This window comes from Pinus tabuliformis, chromosome 3_2 (assembly GCF_031772625.1).
Source record: "Pinus tabuliformis cultivar Carrire ecotype Pingquan chromosome 3_2, CPIR1, whole genome shotgun sequence".
NCBI lineage: Eukaryota > Viridiplantae > Streptophyta > Pinopsida > Pinales > Pinaceae > Pinus > Pinus tabuliformis.
Genome location: NC_142302.1, coordinates 1,183,859,685 through 1,183,876,482, shown reverse-complemented (window position 1 = coordinate 1,183,876,482; position 16,798 = coordinate 1,183,859,685). Strand labels below are relative to the sequence as shown.

The 16,798-nt window shown below is 36.4% G+C and overlaps 1 pseudogene; it reads left to right on the top strand.

Moving 5' to 3' along the window:
- Positions 1–12,804: 12,804 nt before the first annotated feature.
- Positions 12,805–14,097, top strand: LOC149184951 (nematode resistance protein-like HSPRO2 pseudogene; annotated as a pseudogene).
- Positions 14,098–16,798: the final 2,701 nt, after the last annotated feature.

Here is a 16,798-nt window from a genome sequence, read left to right as displayed (position 1 = left end):
AACAACTTACCCCTAGCACCCCATTGTGCTCCAATCTGGCTCTCCACGATAATCCATCCCTGAGTATGGATGCTTCTTGATAACAACATGTTGTCGCTCAACCCCACTGAAAAATGTAGGGGAGAAAATGGTTGTTGACTAACCCACATGTTGAGCAATCAATTCAATCCACCTTTGCATAGATGGATCTCTAGGACCAGCCACACCCAGTGATACATCTTGTGGCTGCATCAATGGGATTTTCTCTAAGGCAAAAGCAATTAAGATTTAACCATAGCAGAAATTTTGTGTCTTACCACTTTTTACCTTAGTAAATTGTTCTTTCAGTAGTGAAAGTACAACCTCGCACCAGTTGAAAAAATTTGGCTCTAGACACTCCGGTGCATACTACATATAAGATTTGTTTGCCAAATGTAGTGTCACACTGCCAGCCAATTTTGTGATCGTGTAGAGGATCGCTCTTAAAGGAAAAACACTTACATCCCTGATATTTATTTCCCCATCCTTGCTAGACTATGTACCTGGCCAAAAAAACTGTCTGATGTAATCTCTCACCGATTCACCTCTACGGGAAAATCCAGAAAATGAGATAGGGGCACCTCACCTCGATAGTCCAGTAAGAAAGTAAATATTCTCATAAATAATAGGGACCATCTTGTCCCTAATGTGAAATGTTTGATCTATCAGATCACGTGCATGAACAAGGAACGACAATATTTCTATTTGTTGCCTCATTCCGGACAACTTAATGTATTTGAGTAACCCGCAATTCCGGAGGGCCTCAACTCTACCCGGGTTTTTTAGGCCAACCATGTCTTATTCTTCATGCTCTCTTTCTCACCATGTAATCAAAATTCTAATCCGATGAAAGCCTGAAACACAATCATAAGCTAAATTACGATCCTTTCCATGCAAAAAACAGGACACATTTTGGAGCTAACAGCTAAAACAAACTTGGGAAACTCACCCAGTGTAGCCCAGACACAGAGATAGTGCGTTGAAAAGCATCTAGCCTTCTATCTAGGTGCTCTTCAGTGCAGTTTTCGAAGTGAAATCCTGCGCTAATCCCAAGGAAAAAACAAATGTAACCCCAGGGGCCCCAAAAAACCCTAAAATGTACATGAAATGACAAAAGAATGAATTGAAAAGAAAGTAGAGAGGTTTAGTTCCTACCTGGTCTGGATGACTCAAGAAATGGTCCACAGAATCTTTCGCAATCAGCTAGTGAAGTTTGAGGTAAAAACTAAGCTCAGAGCACAAAACCAAATGGTAAGTTCCAATTGGTAAAATTGTTATGGTAAAACTTGTTTTATGTTTATTTCATTTTAATTGATTGACTAAACATTAGTATTTTCCTATTTTTGCCTACGAAACAAATATTTTTAATCCATTTGGTGATGTTTTCTGTATGTTTTAAAACTAATTTGCAGAAGTCAACGTGCTCAATTGTAAGTTGAAGTTCTGACCATAGAGTACACTTTTATCTCTTTTTCGAGCTCTATTAAAAATGAAAAAGGAACCCCCTTGGAGTCCTCTTTAAGCTCTTTTCAGACTCTCTAAATATGAAAAGATTGTCAAACGCTTGTCCTTTCCAACTTGTTAACGGATTGGAAAAGATATCTCTCTTGTATTATTTTACGCTTTTTTGGACTTGGGAGGTTAATTTACGAAAAAGAACTTGTGCAGTTTTCTTTTTGTACCTTTTCAAACTCTCTAAACATGAAAAGGACTGAGTTATCTTTGTCGTTAAAATCGTTAAAAACATCAAATAGCGACAAACTTGTCCATCTAGACAAGACCGAGTTTCACCTTCGCTAGACTCTTTAAAACATCAAATAGCAATGGATTTGCCCGAAGGGTGAAATTATACAACAAGAATATGTTATCCTCCTCAAGATTGATAAAAATAAAGAGGTACTAGTTAGCAATGATTGGGGAAAATGGAAAAAGGGGAAAACCACTTTATGGTAGCACGCCACTCTTGAACATGACACTTTCACTTCCATCACCGTGACTATTTGAGTTGGGTTATTAGCTTAATGGTTATCATACTATTGTTCTATCATACCATCCATCACTTTGTTTTGGGTAAATGCTACCAATTCAATTTAGTGTTGTCGACATGTTCAAGATAAGTCATCCAGTCAAAATCCATCTTTTGCAATACCATAAACCTTAATTTTCATGACCACCATTCCCAAACATTTTGTCGTCAATCAAATTCCATCTCTAAAAATAACTACACTCATTTCATGTCATTGATGTGGGATACATCAAGGCCCTTCTACAACAAGTCACTTATTGTCGACATCAACTCATTATCCAAGAAGTTGACTTAGAAACACCCAATCAGTGCCTTGAAGCTTGCATGCATCAATGGTAGGTTTCTCGCTTTCGGTGATAGGCATACATCAATGGCCTTCGACCAAAAGACTTTGTATGGTGTTCGAAATCAAATCATCCCTTCACACCATGTAGAATGTATTGTAGCACCTTGAGGATCATTATCATTATCGGTGATTTCTATCGCACACGTTAACAACTTACATCATTTGCTGGTAATCAGATGGTGTCTTCCCACGTTCGACTTCAAATCACATATTCACATGGTTAGACTCGTACTTGAGTGAATGTTTGAATGAGATTGAAGACCCTAGATCTAGTTTCATCCATCTGGGTTGTGATATCAGGAGTACTAAATCATATGTACAATGGCTTTACATTGATAGTCATTCTCATCATGGGTCTATATTTGTAGATGACTATTTTTGTACATGTAATGAAAGTTTATTAGATGAGCATGGGTCTTCCCTCAATAATTAATGTAAAATCAAATATCATGATATATGTATTGTAATTTATGCAGGTCACCTTCCACTTTGATACCACCTCATCACATCGTAAATCATTTCATTCGACATTGGCATTTTTTCCGACTTCATGCTTTATGGGGTAGCTGTTACAGATCCATTTGGGCACATCAAATCCCAACATTTAGATCAGTGCTTTAGGGCTCACAAAACCCTAAATTTAGTTGTTTCATGCCATAAACAAGTCACCCCTTTGAATGCCTCCTTCCTAGACAGTTTCATGATTGAAGAAATCCAGAAATTGCCTCTAGAGTGACCAGTGCAAGTAAGCCCCTATGAAGGTCCGTTGCAGAGCAGTTAAGTCCATTGCCAGGGTGCTCTACAGAGCACTTAGGCTTCCTTTCACCTATGCTGGGAAAGAATGAGTGAAATTCACATAGGGTTTGGGGAATATTCTTATCTTTTGGAGTTATCTAGAAGTTTCCCTATCTTATCAACTCCTATGAGCTCGAAAATGGATGAGGAATGAGTTAAGGAGCATCCTATCCTCTCATCCCTTCCTCCATGGAACTAATTCTAAGTATGGAAGGCCATTCAATGTCACCATTAATGACAAAACCTCCTTCATCTTCCTATAAATTGACCACTCATTTAAGTGATTAAGGGTTGGATTATGTTGAATTATAAGGAGATAATGCTACTATGAGACTTCATTTTGGAGCAAATGATGTGATTCCAAAAGCTTGTCTTGCTTTTGATGTGATGTGGATGGGATCCAAGCTGGAGGAATGAATTTGAATGAGACACTGATGGTTGTAATTCCTTCTTCTATCTAATAAAGTGTTTGAACCTTTTTCCATATGTTGTGTTCCTTTATAATGCATATATGTATGAATTGCTTCTGATTCCTTTTATTTATATTCAATAGATCGTTGTTTTGATTGGTTTTTGTCATCTGTTGTGTTTACAGGGTACTTCTCAAGCCGATTAAGTATGGGAAGGAGTGACGAAATTGATACAAGGGAGATGAGAGGAAAGCGGAACTACAGGTAGGCATTCTATATTCTCATCTTATCTATTGTTTATAGGAAAAGTGTAAAACACTTTAAACTATTGTTCTAGGCACAACTACTTGTCTAGTGAATTAGTATTTATCAGTAGATGCTAAATTCTCCAAAATAGAGCTAGTACCATCCATTTATGGTGGACTTAAATGGAGGATGGTCGCCTGCCTAGGGATACGAAGTGTCTCCATCTAGAGTCTTCTCTATGGTGGATGGTTGGCTCCTTATTGCATGGTTGAATGTGCCACATCAATGGATCTCCTCATTTCAACTCATTGGGTGGTGGTTGTTGTTGTCCACGACTCTATGCACTAGTTGGATGCGTAAATGGTTTTACCTGTTGTATTTTTCAGTTTTTGGTTTGGCTCTAGCCGTTTGTTGGGGGTTTCGCCTCTGATTAAACTCTTGCGCTTGTCTACTGTTGACTTGTAAGTGGGAAGGTTCAGGTGTGGCTTTTCCATCAACTAAGTGTCTTTACTTGTTATACAGCTCCCTATTATGGCTATGCATGCTGCCAAAGGGATTTCTAAGGAGCTCTTTGCCAGTCTAGGTAGGTTCTCTTCGAATAATGATTTTATTTCCTTTGAAAATTGTCTTCTCCTTTTTGGTGATAATTTTTCTAATTGAATGCGTTGACAAGAATTGTAGGTTCAATACCCGGTGGCTTGGATTCGACTGCCAACTCTCCAGACCCTTCTTACATATTTCATCGGGTATGCAAACAAGATTCTTAATCTGAAGGAGATTAATGTGTTTTCCTCCAATCTTATGGTCCTGTATATTTTATTTAGTTTCGGCCCAAGGTTCTATGGTGTCTCTGAGAACTATATTACTCATTTAGGTTCAACCTTAGGGTCTCTAGCTTCTCTGAATATTGTGTATTTTGTTTAAGAAGACCTCAGGGTCTCTAACATCTCTAAGACCGTATTTCTTGTTAACATTCGACCTATGGGTCATTGGCTTCTCTGAATTTTTTCATATTTTGCTTACATCGGCCTAAGGGTCTTTGCTTGGTTTTTGTTGTATAAAAAAATATAACTGCATCCCTATCTTGGGAAAAGACTTCTGGCTTTTGCTGTTGTATCTACTGGATTACTGATAGAACCTCATGGTGGTTCCATAGAGTTTTCTCAAGTATTTTAAGCATTAAATATATAAAGTTTCTTACTCTGTTGGTGGTAAATGATATCTATCATTTTACTTGTTCTCTTGATATGATAGACTGAGATTTAAGTTTTCTTTCGGTAGCCATAGCTGTGTAGTCGCATAGATGTGGGTTCTTTTTGTTACCATGTATTTTTCCTACCGCAATGATACAATTCATGAATCGATTATTGATTTCCCAAATTGGGGCTTTTCTTGATCTAATTTTGGGCTGAGATTTCTCTCCAAATTTCTCTATTGGGTTTTGTGGAATCAAAAAGGCCGAGACCATAATTACCTACTTCTTTTGTTAATAATGTAAGAAAACTTATACTACTTGATTTTATTCACAGGTCCTCTTTAATAAATTCTCTTAATGCGATTGAGGTTTATGATATTACTAGTTGTAACTTTCTCTTTTACTTGTTTCACAGTTCTGGATTATTTACTTACTTCTGATCTTTATGCTATTTATAATAGAATTACTCTTTACTGTTTATTAACAGTTGAAGTCTTCACCTATTTCTAACTAAAGTAATCATGCACAGAATTACTGCAAATCTGTAGATAATAATGTTTACATTCTAGACTAAAAGATAAACATGCCCAGTCTAACATTAATAATAGAATACTACGCTAACCATTAATTAGGGTTTCCAGATTGTACTTCTCTAGCTAGCTACACTGAATATAAACTTTTAATATTATCTAACCTCCCAACCATGAGACTCGCGCTACAACGCTCTCAGTCTCCACCGAGCTACCCTTTTCTGTGTCTCTCTTCAATAATTTCAGTCTTGAACAGTAGTAGATATTTGGTCATGGCCAAAGTTAACTACCTCATCCCTATCCGTCATTCCAGCACAATTCATTCTTTCTTTCTTAGTGTTCCTCAAGTCAATCCTCCTTCTCCCTATATCACAGATGCCCTCATCTTCTTGATCCTCTCACATAAGTCTTCCATAGGAGTAGTTAGGGTTGGGTAACCGCCCAAGCTAACTACTTTTTGAAAAATACAACTGTCACACTTTTGACAAATACATTCTCATTTAATTAAATAAATCATTACTTGCCAAAGTTCTGGCACTCCACTTTATTTTAAAAATTAAAACCGAATTTCTATTTATATAAACTTAAATCAGTTTTAGTTTGTTTAAAATGTGGTAAAGAAATATTCACATCTATGGGGGACATCACATCTCCCCCCACTAAGATTGAACATTGTCCCGATGTTCCTCTATGGGAAATAACTATGGATAAACCTCCCTCATAGTCCTTTCATCTTTGCAGGTGGCCTCTTCAAGCCCAAAGTTCTACCACTAAAATTTAACTTGGGTGATAACTCATCTTTGTAGCATTACTTTTCTCTGATTGAGTATAGCCATTAGTTCTTCTAGGAATTCTCGTTCTGGTTCGACCTAAATTTCCTACCAGTTTATTATTTGATTAGAATCATAAATGTATTTCTTAAGTAAATAAATGTGAAATACATTGTGCACATGAATATGGCTTGGTAAAGCAAGCTAGTACACCACTGGTTGATTCGAGATAAAATCTAGAAAGGTCCGTAGAATCAGGGTGCTAGTTTAGCACATCCAATCTACTACAAGGTGCTTTTCTTGGCTCCTACCCAAATGCAAACATGTTCTCCCACTTGAAATTCTTGGAAGCTCCTAATCTGATCAACAACATTATTTTGTTGTTTCTAAGCAGCTTTTAGATTACTTCATATACTCTTTACAATCTTCTCCAGCATATATGGTCCGAGCATTAGTTTTTCCTCTGGGCCACTCTAACTCATAGGTGTCCTGCACTTACATCCATATAACACTTCAAAGGGACTCATCTGTAAGGATGTATGGTACCCACTGTTGTAGACAAATTCTACTAAGTGCAGGTAATCCTCCCACTTAGACGGTTGTTTCATTACATAAGTTTGCAACATAACTTCGACAACTTGATTTACTCTTTCTATTTGTCCATCCTTTTGAGGATGGTATGTAGTGTTGAAGTGTAGTTATGTGCCAAATCCCTCAAAAAGGGCCTTCCAAAAGGCTGACGTAAACTTCACATCCCGGTCAGACATGATCATTTTGGGTAGACCATGTAATTTAAAAATGTTTTGCATAAAAATGTTAGCTATTTGTACTACTTTATAAGTTGATTGAACTGGTATGAAATGAGGAGATTTGCTCCATTAATCTACTACCACCATGATAGTGTCATTTAACTTTTTTGGTTTAGGCAGTTCGGTAATGAATTCAATAAATATGGTCTCCCATTTTTATTCAGGGACAGGCAGTGGGTGGAGCAGCGATGCTGGGTGTTGGCGCTCCGCTATTACTTGCTGGCATTCTAGACAACGTCCTAAATATTCAGCGACTTCTTTCTTCATACCAGGCCAGAAAAATTATTTTCTAAGGGCAGAAATCATTTTATGGTATCATGGGTGTCCTGCATAAGGACTTTTATGATATTCATCTAAGATTAAATTTTTAAGCAGTTTTTAGTTAGGCACATATAGCCTTTTTCTATAAATCAGTAATTCATTAGGATTAACCTCATATCTCAATTGTTGTTCATGGTTGTTTACGATTTTTTCTTGCTACCATAAATGTTTATATACTAGATCTTGCATGGTCATTTCACAAATATTCTCATAGAAGGTAGTGCATGATTAACTAAAATAAATTTCATATAAGCAATTTACCTTCTGAATTAGAGCATCTGCAACCTGATTTTCCTTTCCTTTCAAGTGCCTGATCTCAAAATCAAATTCGCTTAGGAAGTCAGCCCAATGGGCTTGCCTAGCATTTAAAGTGGGTTGTTTGAAATAGCTTATAAGACTATGATGATCTGTCAATAACAAAAATTTCTTGCCCAGTAAGTAGTGTCGCCACATCTTCAAGACATGAATTACTTCTGTTAATTTGAAGTCGTATGCATAATAATTTTGCTCGTATTCTTTGAGCTTTCTTGACTCATAGGCTATGACCCTACCTTGTTGCATTAATACACCACGAACACCTTCCTTGCTAGCATCCGTACAAACTACATATACTTTGTTAGGATTAGAAATACTCAAAATAAGGGTGGTGGTGAGCAGATGTTTAAGCTGGTCAAAGATCTTTTGATAGTCAGGGTTCCATCTAAAGGCCTTTCCTTTCTTTTGTGGATATTTAATAGGGTATGCCACCCTAGAAAAACCTTCCACAAATCACCTATAATATTCAGCTAGGCCCATGAACGATCTTATGTCCGCTACATCTTTCGATACTCGCCACTTCATGATAGTTTTTATTTTCTCTGGATCTATTGCGATTCCATCCTTTGTGATAATATGTCCCAAAGATGTCACATTTGATGTATTTGGTATAAAACTGGTGTTCTCTAAGGACTTGAAGAATAATATAGAGATGCTCCTTATGATCTTCCATGTTTCGTGAGTAGATCAGTATGTCATCAATGAATATTAGCAAAATTTGTCTAAGTAGTGATGAAATATGTTGTTCATGAGAGACATGAAGGTCGCTGGGGCATTAGTCAACCCAAACTATAGCTCTACAAACTCATAATATCCATAACGAGTTCTGAATTCTATTTTCGCTATATCCTCCTCCTTTATCGAGATTTGATGATAGCTTGATCTGAGGTCAATCTTGGAGAAAATTGTTGCCCCCTTTACCTGATCGAATAACTCATCTATACGGGGTAAGGGGTATTTATTCTTAATAGTCATTTTGTTTAACTAATGGTAATGAATGCACATTCGTAATGTTCCATCTTTTTTGTTAACGAATAATACCGGGGCTCCCCAAGGGCACAAAATCAGTCGTTTATAATTATTATCTAGTATCTCGTGTAATTGCATTTTTAATTCTGTTAGTTCATCTATACTCATACGATAAGGGGCTTGGGAGACTGGGGAAGCTCTCAGAATTAGCTCAATGGTAAAACCTATGTCTCTTTCTGGGCGTAGACCTGGAATTTCTTTAGGGAAAACTTTGGATGAGTGGTATATTTTCTAAATCGATAGATTTCTCCTTAGATTCTGCATAACCTACTTGTATGGTATAAATCTGGAAGGCTTTTCTGATGCATTTTGCCAATTGGGAAGTTGTTACAGGTCTTATTTATGGAGGCTTCAGAATACCTTGCATTTGTCGTCTTTCTACCTTCTCATCCTGGAAATTAATGGTTTTGGTCTTGTAGTTAATAAGGGACCAATTTTTTCTAAATAGTTAATGCCTATAAGGATATCGTGTGATCCTGAGGGTAACTAATTCAAATCCGCCATGATGGACTAGTTAGCTATTTCTAGAGGGAAATTACTGACTTTGGCTGAAAATCTTATTTTGGCTCTTGTGGCTAGTTGCACTAACCATGGATTTTTAAACTTTACTGCTTGCAGTTTACATTTTTCCACAATCTTGGGGCTAATATAACTCAAAGTAGCCCCGAGATCAATCAAATTAGATACAGTTCGGTCAAAAAGTCTACCTTCAAATTCGACCATCATTGGCTGAAATTCCGCCTCATGATCTTCCAGAGAAACATTAATTTTATGGAAGCTCTCTACTATTTCTACTACTGTAGAAGCTTCTTGTATTTGTGAAATCTGGTCAGCTCCCTTGCAGTGTGCACAATTTTGACATAATGTGGGCCTTCCCATCCCCAACACTGTACAATGGCCCTTGTAGTTAACTCTACTTCAGTTCTGCCAGATTGTTCATTAGTTATAGCTTTGCCTCATACCTTAAATCTGGGTTGATTTTTATTAAAATTATGGTTAGCTTGTCCCTTGTATAGTCCTTTGTTGCCTGGGCCCTTATTCCCTTGGTGACTGGGGAAAAATTTACTTACCTTTTTGTGAGTCCATTTCTTGCTCATGTCTCCTTTTGGTTTGTTTTGTTGATAGCAGATCAATGCCTTATGAATAACTTTGTCCATGGTTTTTGGGTTGTGAAATTCCATTCGTTCTTTCATGAACAACGGTGAACTGCTCATGAACCACTACACCTTTTCTTTTTCTTTTAGTATGTAAGGAACATACCAAAGTAACAATGTGAACTTTGTTATGAACTCATCCATAGACATTTGGCCTGGCCAGTGATCATGAAATTGTTTTGATTTTTTGTAATAAAATCTCTCTCTTAGATATTTTTCTTTCAAATATCTTTGGAACTTTTCTGAGGTTATACTTTGTTCATTCACTCCTCGAACTGTCTTTACTTCCTCCCGCCATAGTGTAGCTTTTTCTTGTAGCTGGAAAATAGTCAAGCGAGCCTTTAGATTATGGTCATATTCATACTGATGGAAATATTTGTTCATATTTATGAGCCATGCATCTACCGCTTCTTCCTACTCGCCATCAAAAAGAGGAGGCTTTATTTTTCAAAATTCCCCCTAAAGTTCCACTTTTTGCCTGTTCTCCGTCATGTGATTAGACACATTACCTGATTCTTCTTCACGATTTTCCTGACCACTCTTAGTTTCCACATCTTTTGTTTGGAACTCTTGTTCGCATGTTATATTTCTATGTTTAGGGTTGGGAACTACTGGCTAATTATTATGTCTATCAGATAGACTCTTCATAATTTTTTCTTGTTCTTGCATTAGCCTTTCGTTATCTGCTTGTCCTGACCATTTCATCCTTTAATTCTTATACTGTCACCATGATATCTATGTCGGTATTCCGTGGCTCATCGCCCAATTGTACCCACACTTCAAGATTGCCTTCTTGAAATGACGTGGGTCCTGTCCCCATTATTGATTTGGGTGGTAGATTCCTTGTTCTCCTCATAGTGACTGCTCCCTAGTTCCTACATGCATATTACAAAATTTGTTATTTCTTTATTCCAGAGGTCTCATCTTGGCAACTTGAGCACTCTGATACCATATGTCATGAACCCATGTAAATGGTTTTTTTACTTACAATATAATTAGCGGATCATTACAAAATCCATAATTAATAAATTATTTGAACATAGTTATAACTTTGAAAAGCTTTAAGCATGCGGAATTTTATAAAAAATAAATCATTTTACATACAACCGGTGTCAGCGTACAAGGTAATTTATAAAAGTTCTATGTTGATTATAAGTCTGATGGAGATATTTACTCTTCACCCTATACCCTTTATAAGGTTTCCTAAGTTTACTTTCAATTGCATTTATATTACATCTGCCTGAGTTAATGTCGACTGCGAGCTGGTACCATCCATTTATGGTGGACTTAAATGGAGTATGGTCGCCTGCCGGCAATTCCTATTTCCACCCCCATAGCAAAGTTAATGCTATGGGGGTACCTGTGTCAGAGCCCGGCGACAGCAATTGACGGCATCGATCATACCCCTCCGACCTGCCCGCAAAAAGCCCTCCGACCTGCCCGCAAAAAGCCCTGTATTGATGAAGTAAATCTGCCGAAGTATGGATCCGCCGCCGGTGCAGTTCCCAGGACATCCCTCACATCAATACGATGGCATCAGGATTAATATCGGAGGGGAGAGCTCACCAACCTCCTCCGGCCTTCAAAGTCCCGGGAGATTATCTGCAGTTCAATTCCCCAATTCGGAACAGCGCAGACCTAGAGAACCTTCGGCAATTCGGAACAGCGCAGACCTGGAGCACTTGGCCACTAGTTATCGACAGGCAAAGGTCTGCAAGGTTAGTGCTGCTACAATACTGTAAAACATATATTTTTGACTGCTTATTAAGTTAATCCGCCCTGTAAATCCTCTCTTGTATGTGATTTGTACGTAAGATCGGATTTCGTTTTCATTGTTATTGGAGATAATTTGATTTCATCGTCGATTTTTGTGGACACATTTTATTGCTATTTATTTGTTGAATTCAGTTATAGTTAAGTAAGTGTGAAAGTTCAGGTTGTTTCTTTTAGGGCGGGGAGGGGGCTTGGGTTTTCTCAGACGGCCGCAGGGGTGAGGCGGTTTGAAGTTCGTCGGCTTAAACCCTCTGCCTCCGTGCCTAGTGAATTTTGGATTTGGGTAAAAATCTCAAAAATTTTATTTTTGTAAATACAGTGTTTGTAAATACAGTGTTTGAATACTTGCTCGTCAACTCTCAACTAGTTTTCTTGGAAAAGCCATTGAAGGAATTTGGCATACCGGTGTGGTAGTTTATGGGAAGGTGTATTACTTTGGGGGTGGTATTCAACACAGCCCTACAGGGCAAACTCCTTATGGAAAACCGTGGAAAGTGGTTGAGTTGGGTGTCACTCACGTCCCGATGGAAATGTTTGAAGAATTCCTGGAAGAAATAAGCCCTCGCTATACAGCTGAAACATATAGTTTGTTGCACCATAACTGTAACAACTTCAGCAATGAGGTTGCACAGCTTTTGGTTGGCTGCAACACCCCAGATATCTAAACATGTTATTATTAAGGAATTTACTATTATAATTATTAATTTATAATTTTATATTTATTTATTTATTTAATAAATTAACAAATATATTTTTATTATTGATATATTTATTTAAAAATTAAATAATTTACTATTTTATTTATATATCTATATATTTAGTTATCTCCACCTAATATAACTAAACTTATATGTTTATATATGATTTTATATTTATTTACCTCACTAATAATACCATTTATATAAATTAAGTAAATAATTTACCTTTGTATGATGTAATCCAGTTTTCAAAATTTTAGTGTTTATTCTATTATTATGTTGTTCTTTTTAGATTATGGTATATGGAGAGCATTAGTGTCTTTACTCTCCTCGTTATGTTTGCAGGGAAAAAATATGTCCTGTAAAAAAATGGCATCCTATTTTGCCTTTGTTGAAGAATCCATAGAGCCCTCCCCCATGGAGTGTGCGGGTTACGAGCAGTATGTGCATCTCCCCGAGCTCAGTGCCATGTGGAAATTCAAGGAATGGCCTGGTTGGTCTAGAGAGGGGTTGGTAAAGGTTGCCTTACAATCATTGGAGATTACTTTTCAGTTTGTTTCGTCTGTCCTCTGTGACACAAGGACTTACATTGACAAAGAGGAATGGAAGAGAAGGCTTGAATCCTTAATTAGTTCCGAGATTGAGTTGATTTCAATGATTTGTGAAAATGACAAGCAGGTTCCCACTCTTCAGTTGTCAGTAAGTAGTGGTGTTCTCTCATGGAAAGTTTTCCATGAGGTATGGCAGAGACCTGGTGCTTTACCTGTGGTTAGCAGAACAAGTGAAGAGAGCTTACTTCCTCGTTTGGGTACATGGAAAAGCGCTGAAGCTATGGTTTCTAGAATATGGCTTGCCATTGAAGGCCATATGCAGAGGACTCCCTTCACTTTAGGTCTGGGGGAACCAAATATGTCAGGTAAGCCTCTTCTTGAATATGATAGAATCTGCAAGCCAAGATATTTGCACTCTTTAAAACAACATAAACAGTGCCATAATCTAGAAGATGCCAAACTTTGCAATGTCCTCCAGATCTTTGAGGCGTGGGTATTTGTAGGCCAAGAATTGTTGCAGAGAGTATATGAAAGAATAGACTCTGGGGATTTCGTAGGAGCATCCACAGACTGTTGGATGGTTGAAAGGATGTGGAACATGCTCACAGAAATTGTGCATTTGCTTCTAGTGATGGACCCAGATGATTTCCTTTGCCTTAAACACCAGTTGGCAATTAGCAGCACTAGTACGCTTGCAGGTGCATATTGCCTTCGGTCTGCCCCCCTTAGAGACCTTACAAATGCATGCAAGGAACTAAGGCATCTGGTGCCCAAAGTCATCGGTGTTGAGGCTGATCCAAAGGGTGGACCAAGACTCCAGGAGGCACTTATGCATTTGTTTCATTCACATGGACTGCGCTCACATAACACTTCAAGTGCTTACAATGTTGCAACAATACATGTTCTGTTGGCCTTCCAGGCAATAGAAGCCGCGGTGAAAAGGTTTTTCTTCTCGTATCAGCAGCTGGTAGTAACAACCATGGGTAGCACTGAAATGAAGGGTCCATCATATCTAGGTGCTTGTGATGCCCTACGTCATATATATTTTGAACCACCTTATTTCCCCAGTGTGGACAGTGCAAAGACATTTTTGGGTTACTATTGGCACTAAAAGTTACAACTATGGTGGATGGTACACTGGAAGATCTACAGACAAATCAAGTGAAATGTACAAGAGAAAGAATAGTGCCTTCAGTTTTTCAATGTATTACCCCAAATACATACATACACTTTTTACATTGACAGTTTTGAGTACTATACGTAGAATTATATTGGATATAGGATTAGACTCATTTTTGTTCATCCCCATCAGTAGGACCAATCAATAGAACAGTGGTAGAAATTTGGGATATTTTTTTTTTCCCTCTCCAACGTGGATATGATACTAAGGATTCATAGTGTGCAATTCCTCCTTCGTTAAATAGTGTAAAAGATTGTCCAAAATTAAAAAGGTAATTATTATCCGTATTAAATTTTACGAGTTGTTCCTTTTTTTAATTTTTTAATTCTTTACCTAAATTTTATGATGAGTTTAATGATATTTATATAATTCATTATAAATTTAAACATGAAATGTAGTTTAATGCTGTTATTTTTATACATTTTTTTAAGATTTTTTTATTCAGTGTGTGAAACTGAGATAATTATAATTATAATTTGTTAAGTTTATTTAATGGAATGCATCATAGTTTTTTTGATGCAATATTTTTTTTTTTTTAATCAGTTTTTTTGTTTTTTAAGATTTTTTAATTCACTGTGTGAAATTGAGATAATTATAATTTTACATTATTGAATTTATTTAATGGAATGTATCATAAAAAATTTAATGTATTAAATCTATATTAGCTCCAAATAAACTCTTTTTATTATAGATCACATGTAGTGTTGAATTCTTCAATTTAGTACTTTTTCTTTCTACCTAGTTCTTTTCCCATACCAATTTACCAAACTTCTACCTAACGGAATTCTTTAGGGCCTTGCTATTTGTGACACTTAGATTAAAGTAAATATTCAGTTTTTTCATTTATATATAGTTTTATTTCATCCATATTTTGATTCTGTTCCATAGATTCCACCTATCCGTATCCATTATTAGTATTTCAGATCCATTATCAGTATTTTTAAATACATTTCTTCTCAAACGTTGTTGCAGGCATCCATTACCATTCGGAGGCTCTCAATTTTTTATTTAAACGATGAAATAATTTCATTAAATTCATTTACTTTCATAGCGTCGCTACAGTCATCTGTGATCCATGACAGGATTTCAGCTTTTAAAATATCTGTGATCCATGACCGGATTTCAAATAAAGTCATTTTCTTGAAATGGATAAACAAAGGCCAATGAGTAAATTGTGTTGAGGTCCGGGATTCATTTTCTGTCGAAGATCTAAAATATTGAGAACCGACTTTAAACCTGTTGGGCTATAACAAAAACGTGAAAACTAGCACATGACACCCACTAACATCTCATTATATTTTATGTCTACGTTTCACATGGTGCAATGTCTTGTTTCTTAATTATAGGTTTTAAAAGTAAAATTGACTGAACTAAAGTCAGAATGCAGAGGTGACAGTTTGTTAAAAAAAATTATGTTGTAGAATATTTTGTCTAGCCGGGAGAGTCAATAGGACTGGGTTGATGTGGTCGATGGTACAGCACAAGATTGTTATATTTGGTGTTACTTGACAGAAACCTAGTTTGAGCAAAGTTTGTACGTTGTTAAAGTGTGATAACCATTATGATAGAGTTATAAATGGCCATGCTTGTTTGGTAGAGTGTATACAATCCTAATTTCGTTTGGCCTAGTTTGGTTGGTGTTGTAGTAGTTAAAGCATGTTAGAGATAATCTTATCTAAGAAATTGTTTGATGTTGTAATAACTAAGGCCTGACATGACAAGGATAGATGTAGTTTTTGCTTGGAAAAATATTTGAATAGTGAAGTCAATGTTATTATGTTGTTTAAGACCGTATGTTTTTTATGCAAATGAATATCAATATTTATATATTGTTAAAGATGACAGGGATTTTGTGATAAGAATGATTACATAATGTCTTAGGGTTTTGAAAATGTTGAAGTTAAAGTTGTTATTGGAGATCTTTGTCCAAGGCTTGCTTTGTAGATATATGCTATGATGATTGATGTTGATGGGTTATGTTGATGATAATAATTATGTTGCTAAGTATGATATCTATATAGTTTCTTGCTTGGATTTTTACTACTGCTACAAGATTGTCGAGTTTCTCTACTGCAACATTCATAAATAAATTAGGGTATTTTATTTAAGTTGTTGTTGACTAATTTGAGGGTTATAATTAGTTTGACAGGGTTTCTTGAGGATGTGTTTAGAGTTTTTGTTGCTAAATTTTGATTGGTGATATATTGCCCAAAAGACCAAGGAATCTAGGGTTTGTGTTGCTTTGCTTAATGAGTTATATTGTCCAAGGTTTTATATTGAATACTAATATTTAGAGTCAATGCACTATTGAGTTCATAACTTAGTATTGTGAGGAAACCAGAGTTGTTGGTTGAATGACAATGTTAGTTTTGGAGAGATGTTTTAATGACAGGGTTTGATTGCTACTATAAGTATTGCAAGATTCCTTACTAGTGAAATGTACAAGAGAAAGAATAGTGCCTTCAGTTTTTCAATGTATTACCCCAAATACATACATACACTTTTTACATTGACAGTTTTGAGTACTATACATAGAATTATATTGGATATAGGATTAGACTCATTTTTGTTCATCCCCATCAGTAGGACCAATCAATAGAACAGTGGTAGAAATTTGGGATATTTTTTTTTT